Consider the following 7,149-nt stretch of genomic DNA (forward strand, 5'->3'; position numbering starts at 1 on the left):
ATCGTCCATGTGTCACTTCCATACATGGCTACGCTGCACGCAGATACTTTCAGAAACGACTTCCTGAAATTTAAATCTACATTCAATGTTAACAAAATTTTCTTCTTCAGAAACGCTTTTCATGTCATTGTCAGACTACATTTTATGTCTTCCCTACCTTGGCCATCATCAGTTACTTTGTTGCCCAAATGAACGAATTCATCTTCTGCATAAAGTGTCTCGTTTCCTAATCTGCTTTCCTCAGCGTCACCTGATTTAATTCGACTACATTCCATTATTCTTGTTTTGCATTATTTGAGTGTAATCTACCAATCCCTCCATTGGTGTCAATATTGTCCATTATGGTAAAGTCTTTCTTAAAGATTCGAGAGGAGTAAGATTTACGATAAACTTTTTACTCATCTTTTCTCACGTAGTTGGCCCCAGTTCTTCATGTCTAAGGATATGATTCTTCAAGCTGAAATTTTCACATTTTAAGCCCTCATGGTCCAATTGATCTAAATAAATTTGAAGAATGCCTGTGCAAATTCTTTGTTTTTTCGGTGTTTATTGGCGTCACATTTTACTATATCACACAGTCTTTAGAATTTCCACATTAAAAAAGCCGAAATTTCATCGTTCTTGCAAAATACAGAAACACGTCCGATCACAACAGATACATGCTTACTATCACTTCCTCACTCTACGGTAATATCAATATTCGAAAAGGCTTACAGTTTTTCTTGACAAATTAATTTCTAATAGTTTATACTATTATTTTATAAATGAATCCTGAAGTAAACATAATAAACAGTACCATATTGCGTAATAAATAATAGAAATTTTAAGTGTGCCAAATATTTCGTAATTTCAAATATTAAAAAAAAAGTTTTAACTGTATATTCAGAGCTAGTACATATCGATTGTAGCAACGAAAATAAAGAAATTCCTTTTCATAGATATTAGCTTGAAATATAATATATTGTGTATAATATTATATGAAATTTTTCTGAAAAGCAGCTGAGATATTATTGACCTGTCTAAATATTTATATATACCAAACATATTTCTGGTATCGACTACTTCTGTTGAGGAAAAGTAATTCTGGAGAAGGATGTCCCTTTACATGATGTTAATCTTACATCCTCCTTTCGAGACAGTGTCCATTCCGTTCAACTGCTCTTCAAAGTCCTTGGCTGTCTCTGACAGAATTACAATGTTATCGGAAAACCTCAAAGTTTTTGTTTCATCTCCCTGAACTTTAATTCCTACTCCAGATTTTTCTTTCATTTGCTTCACTACTTGTTCAATGTAGGGGCTAAATGAGATGGCGCGTAGGCTACAACTCTGATTCATTTAGTTCTCAACCATTGCTTCCCTTTCATGCTCCTCGACTCTTGTAACTGCCGTCTGGTCCCTGTACAAGCTATAAAAAACCTTTCACTCCCTGTATTTTACCCCTTTTACCTTCAGAATTTCAAAGAGAGTATTCCAGTCAACATTGTCCAAAGCTTTCTTTGAGTCTACAAGTGTTACAAACGTAGGCTTGCCTTTTCTTAACATACCTCCTATGAGAAGTCGTAGGAACAGAGTTGCCTAGTGTATTCCTATATTTCTCTGGAATCTAAATAGATCTTCCGAGATTGACTTCTACTAGTTTTTCCATTATTAGATAAAGAATCTGTGTAAGTATTTTGCAACTACGACTTTTTAAACCGATAGTTCAGTAATATTCACACCTGTCAGTACCATCTTTCTTCGGTACTGGAATTATTATATTCTTCTTGAAGGTTGAAGATATTTCTCCTGTTGGTTTGGTTTGGTTTCTTTGTAGCTGACCTATATGTATTATTTAAGAAAAATAAATAAATAAATAAATTTCAGTTGCGGCATTACGTTATTTAAGAGAAATGTAAAATGAAGTACGAACGGTAAACGAATGAGCGTTTTGTAATTTAGATCCCAAGGAGAATAAAAAGAGAAAGAAGGCAGAAGGAAGTAAGTTAATACGTCTATTCGAACGCTAGTCTGATAAGCTGCCGTTTCCGCGTCGGAAGCAGACACAGCACGGCACGCTCTGACGTCAGTGAGGCGGGCTCGACGGCGACAAGGAATTTCGATACCGGCTGTTTCTGCGGAAAATAAACCGCCTGTCAGTGTGATTAAAACCGTCTGCCTTTCCAAATCGAAACTCTGAACAACAGCCACTAGACGGTCGGGTTCATCGATCTTGCGGCGTAAATGTCGCGACACGGCTGCAAGTTGTTAATTACTGTCTCCGTCTGGTTTCTCTTTCTTTTTGACAAACTTGCGGCATTACCGAGAAACGACACAACGCGAAAAGACTCCTGTAACCTAGACGAATCGTCGGTCTCAAATTGCTCGCCTCTGAAATTAGCATCCTTCTACAAAAATGATGGAGAACAAGGCGGTGGGAGGAGGAGGGAAGTGTAGGACTTAAACTTCTGGTCTCTACAGCACGGAGCTATAATGAATGACAGGTAACCAATAACAGCTGAGCTCAGAGGCTTCCTCCGGGTCTACTACTTAAAGAAAGACGAAGTAGCATCGTGGTTAAGACACTGGAGGAGGATCAGAGTTCCTACGACTGTCCAATCTAAAACTTCAAGTTATTTTAAATTACTTCACGTAATGCAAGAAATGTTTGTTCCATTACTTTCTATCTCTATACGTACCTGAGTGAACTGTTGAACTTTCCATGATGTTATGGCTGTCGACGAGGGGTTGAATCATATAAAGAGATACAAAACTGTACAAAAGGTCTAGATATTTCAGGACTGAGCAGTTACTAATTTGTATGTTTCTGGTAAGAAGTACGCGAAAAACCTGCCGCTATTTACAGGAATCATCATAAATTGACAAACGACGAAGTGTAAGACTTTGGATGTGCAGTCACTTGCGGTGTACAGCAAATAGCAGAGTTGCGACGATGTTGGAAGTTTAAAAATATCATAATTCACTTATTTTGCTACAGTGTAGCCATCTGATGATGTGCATGATATCCCGAAAACGGTAAAGGCAGTAAAATAAAGCTTTTTTTAAAGTATTTGTGGCTGTTTTTGTTCTCCATCAAACAATCCGTAGTTGAATAAGACTCACGGACGTCCTTGGTGACTTTTGTTTTATGGGTACTAGTTTGTGGACCAAGCCATATTTCTCCGACTAACGCTTCGTCTCCTGATGCTGGAGACATCATAGGAGGATGTAAATATTGAGGCAGCAGTTTCAAACTTAAACAATTTCAGTAACATTAACTGTTTGTACGCATCCACGCAGCGGTCGGGTCGTGACGTACGCAGACAGCTGCCTATCGCTGTGTTGCACCCAGTGTGTTAAGCAACTTGTATCGGGGACATTTGGCGCTGTTTGCTATACGAAGCACGTGAATACATACCGGATGGCTGTAATTAAAGTGCAGCTACCCCCGGAGGTCCAGTGTGGGCTGTTAACTTTGGTGTGGAAGCGAAACTTGGTAGATAGGTCTATTATAATGCGTTAATGCAGAATCGATTTTCGATGGAGAAAAATTAGTTCAAATTGTAGCCACCAGGATCACAAATGGCACTGTACACTGTTTGTTTGACAGTATGACGTCCGGTTCTAGGCGCTACAGTCCGGAACCGCGCGACCACTACGGTCGCCGGTTCGAATCCTGCGTCGGGCATGGATGAGTGTGACGTCCTAAGGTTATAGTTAGGTTTAAGTAGTCCTAAGTTCTAGGGGACTGATGACCTTAGAAGTTAAGTCCCATAGTGGTCAGAGCCATTTGAACCATTTTTAGTATGACGTCCACGCTGTCATTTGACATGCCGTAACGAGAGTGGGCAGTATGGCTATCGAGAAGAGAGACCCTGCGCTTTTAGTGAAATTGTTTAATGTGAACGGCAGCAATTACTGCGTTGATAGAGTATCGCCGTCTGAAAGATCTGAGAGGATGCCCGATATCATTAAATGATTTAAATAAGATTATAATGAAATTCGAAAACATAGGTGAGCTTGGTGGGGCATCTGGAAGAGCAAGGCGTCCTATTTCGGTGGAAGTTATTGACGAGGTTGCTGTTGCTGTAACTCACCACGCAGCACGTGCCCAGGATAGTGCAGTGTCACGAGAATTGTGGATCCTATGATCAACAGTACGGAAAGTTTAGCGGTGTATTTTACATTGGTACCCATACAAGATACAGACGTTCTGAATTTGCGGTTTGGTTTCTGACATGGATCGAAGTTGATGACATGTGGTCGGGAAATATTCTATGGAATGACGAGGCACATTTTACACCACAGGTTGCCGTGGATACACAGAACTGCCGAATTTGGGATACAGTGCATGAAGAGCCATTGCATTCGCCGTATTTGACTGTGGTCCGTTGTTCTTTGAAGGGTATACACCGAGAGGGCCTCTTACATATACCCTGACGTCTGCACGTTATCTAGACCTCCTTGTATGAAATATGATCTTGCTTTGGAAGAGCGCAACTGAGTGGAAACTATTGTTTTCATGCAAGCTGGGGCAACACCTAATGTCGTTCGCCCGGTGAAAGACCTGCTTAAAATGCAACCTTCTACGAACGTCTTACTTCCAGAAGTTTTCCAGATGCATGGCGTGCAGGATCACCTAATCTGAGTCCATGTGACTTTTGGCTCAGGCGATATATAAAGGAATGTGTTTAACATGGACATGAATTAGTTGCTTCCTCGTATTAACGTCGATAGTTTTAAAGAGCTGCTTTGCAAACTTTCGTCCATTTCCTGTCTTTTGTCCGATTTGATGCCATGCCGAATAAAACAACAAGTTTCCACAAAGTGTATCCAAGGTTTAAAGCTCCATCATCAGGTATATTTACATGTGTTAGTAGGACATCTTTGTGTGTCGTGCATATTTTGGGATAACTTATGGCTCTGCCTCCAGTGATCACAGGCGCCTTTCATAACCGGAACACATCACATGTAAACTGTCACATTTTGTATACAAAATATGACAGTGGTTTAAACCGTAGAAATGCGTTGTGGATATAAATAAACAGTGACTGGTAACAGTAAACTTGTTTTTTCATTTGATACCAACAACAGTCACTGTAAAGCCTAACCTAAAAAATTGATACCATACACAGCCTTTTCATATCTTGCGGTTATTGTTTAACCTCCGCGCAATGACCACTTACAGCGTCGTGTTTTACACATTGTAATCTTTGTCTGCCTCTGTTACTACTAGCCGTTAGTGTAGTTTCACTCACCAGATTAGTCCGTTTTGAACGGCTTTGAGGTGCTTGAATAACACATCCCTTCACCGTGTAACAGTAAAAGATATGTTCTTCTTGCATTTTCATTCTTACTAGTTCAGCATTTTGTTCTTTAATTTTCCACTTAGTCTTCTGCACCGTTGACCATACGCGTCTGGGATAATCTCAGCCTGATTCAGAATTTCCATAACTGTAAACATATCGTCGGAATGTTGGGAAGCACAACGATTCATAACGGACTTGCATGTAAAACTACAAGTGCATGTCGTCTTTCTGTCTCATTCTCTTGCATTTCGTCCCAAGAGAACTGCAAAGTACATAAATACCTTCGTCTGTTCTCTATCGAAGTGCACCATGCTGGCCTTATGGCCAGAACAGACTGCGCTTGGTTAGATAAAATTATCTCCTGTTCGAAGTACTTGTTGGTGTGAGTACTACTCATGTGTTATGCTTCTACTGAAGAAAATCAGAAGTATTTTTCATCCCCTCGTATTATTTTCTATCCGCTTCATAAGAGATTTTTCTTATATTGTCGATTGTTGTCAGTGTATATCAGTGCATCCGAAAGCTAAGTATCCACTGCTGGAAACAATAATTCGCCTTTGTGTTCTAGTTTTGTGGAAAGTGTAGTTACATTACAACACAGTATATTATGTTGTAATATAGTTATGCACTCTTAACAGAGCCACTACTAACCTGTTTTCAAAAAGTGATGTAATCTGATCAGTTTTATTCTTTAAGAGAGATTTTCTTAAATACTGACTTATTAATAATTTATAGTGTGACACTGACCTGCCTGCTCGTACTGCAGTACTTGGAATACATGATTCGCAAACATACGCAAACATTTATAAGGCGAGTCTGTGATACTGATGTACTCCCTACTTATGATTCTGGCGCATATCTGAGCGAAGGACATGGAAGGCGAATTCTGGTTAAGCTGCAAGCAAGTATGGAACCATAGACACAGTGTTTCGAGATAGAGAATTGGCTGCTTGCGCTGATATAGGGCGCATCCGCAAGTTAGGTGTTTGTGGAGAACTCAGTTGGATGTTGGGTTTCAATGTAATTGGAAATACTAGTCAGGCGAAAATGTTGTAGTAGTTTGTGGAGCCAGTGTGTTTAGTTCAAGAATATTAAGGGACGCGTGAGACTTCCGAAGAGAGGAGGTCCATGCAAATTTTGCGTAAATGGCAACAGGACGTGTGAGGGGCTTGTACATACAGAGAACACGGATTTAGTTGAAGTCTGTGTATGTATTACCAAATTTTAAGCTAACTTCTCAGCTTAAGTCACGTTTACTTTCCACTATTCATTAGCATGGTGCCTATAGTGATTTAGCGGGTCGAGTGCTTGACTCCGGCCTGGGAGGGACCGGATACAAATCCGGGTAGGAGCAGGGATTGTGCCTCGCTCCAGTGTGTCCACGATGGCCCCAGGTCCACCCAGCGTGCTATCGAACTAAGTACCGGGGCTCTTTCCCGGGATAAAAGGCAACCAAGGCGGCGGGCTTGCGACACACGAAAGACGAATGAAAGGCTGTACTCTACATATCAGGTGGTTACAATTAAAGTGCACCTACTCACAGAGGTCCAATGTCAGTTGTTATTACCATGTGGCAGCAAAACTTGGCAGATATTCTGATGCGTTAATGCGGAAGCGATGTATGCTGGAGGAAAAGTTTAGTTCAAGTTTCGGCCACCATGTGCTAAACTTCTGCTGCAAATGCGATAAAGACGTAAAGAAACATTTCCACGTGGATTAGAAATGGGTAGTGGCAGAAAAGGTCAAACAAGTGAAAAAGGGCATGATGTTGATTTTATTATCAAAAGCCACTTACACAATTTGTTCAGTATGAGCACCAGAGAGATGTGTATCGGTAAAATGACGTGATCAACAGTTGCTCCCA

This window comes from Schistocerca cancellata, chromosome 2, assembly GCF_023864275.1.
Source record: "Schistocerca cancellata isolate TAMUIC-IGC-003103 chromosome 2, iqSchCanc2.1, whole genome shotgun sequence".
Classification (NCBI taxonomy): Eukaryota; Metazoa; Arthropoda; class Insecta; order Orthoptera; family Acrididae; genus Schistocerca; species Schistocerca cancellata.